Source organism: Colobus angolensis, unplaced genomic scaffold (assembly GCF_000951035.1).
Source record: "Colobus angolensis palliatus isolate OR3802 unplaced genomic scaffold, Cang.pa_1.0 Scaffold69, whole genome shotgun sequence".
NCBI lineage: Eukaryota > Metazoa > Chordata > Mammalia > Primates > Cercopithecidae > Colobus > Colobus angolensis.
The window spans coordinates 2,548,016-2,549,586 of record NW_012120598.1 but is presented as its reverse complement, the minus strand read 5'-3'; positions in this window follow the sequence as shown (position 1 = coordinate 2,549,586).

Sequence of the window (1,571 nt, the reverse complement as noted above, 5' to 3'; positions counted from 1 at the left end):
CCTGTGTCAAAAGAAAAAAAGAAAAAGAATAGCCACCAGGCAGGCTGCAACCCTTTATAAGAAACCAATCTCTCCTTTCCAAATTTAAGAATCTCATCCTTCTTCAACTGACAGAATCCTCTCAGTTTACATGCTGCACATATTTTTAAAAATTCATGGAAATTGACATTTCTTTTTCATTCCTTGGTATCTATTCCTATAACTTAGAAATCAGCCATGTGTGTCTATTATGCAATTTTCTGTATTTCATTGTGTTTTATAGGTATTTGTGAATTTATATTGCCTTACTAAAATATAGTACCCTTTTGAAAGCTGTCTCTTGCTATATATTGGGTTTGTATCTCACATAGTGTCACACATAGAATCCTTCATGTAGTGGAAATTTGTCATATGATGGCAAGAGAAACAGGAAGGCATGAAGACCCATTCATTCATACCACTCATTCAGTATCATGGAGAATCATCTCTAGGCCATTTAGTGAACAAGACATTTCAGTGCTCAATAAATTTCTAAGGCATATACATTCAACAACTAGATCAGTATTAGCTGAAGACAGTTTTCCAGAGATAGTTTAGAGGTACCAGTGCTCAGAGATCCTAAACCAGTATTTCTGAGGTGGAGTCCAGTAAACTACACTTTTAAAGAACTCCACATACTTTTTCAAAGCCTGTTTCACAGCAAGATTTTAGATCTCATGAATATTTTACATGACGTTTTCTGAACATCTTGGGGCCTTAATATTAGCATGAAACATGAGTAAACTATTTCTTGGAGTAAAAATAAACTTGCCTAAGTTTATTGAATTATAACTCACACCTGGACTTTGGGGTCAATACTACCTTTTACTATACTGCAATTGCCTTCCATGGAAATATTTTTTTGTTTAATTATGTTTATCGCTTTCTCAGGAGATACTATTCTAGATTGTGGGTTACTACACCAAGCCTATCTAACACTCCCCCTTCCTCCTAAAGTTTTGGTCAAGGTTTTATTTGCTTGTTGGTTTTGGTCAAGGTTTTATTTGCTGTGGCTTCCTTGAGCACACAGGGAATCTGTCTTTTCTTCCCATCCCTAATCTGAACCTGATCCTAATCCATTACCTGAGTAAAACATTTATATGAGATCCTCTTTTACCTAAGGAATCATTTTGTATATCCAGCTTCTTCTAACCACTTAGTAGTAATTTAACCAATTCTCCTGGCCAACATTTGAATCAAAGTGATATGACAAATTAATTCACACTAATCTGCTAATGAATACAAAGAAAATATAGCCTCATTCTCCCAAAATATATAAGAATTCAATGTGCTTATAAAAAATTGAAGAAAGTACAGTCATTGAGTGATGATAATTTTGCCTAGAAGAGGCATTTAGTACCATTTATACTTATAATGCAGCTAACAAAATTTTGACTGGTGTATTAATATCCAGAGAAACAGAAACATATGTAAACACACACATACATACATATATATATACACACACACAGATGTGTATGTATATACATGTGTTTATATATACACAGATGTATATATACATATGTGTGTGTGTATATATATAGGCACATACA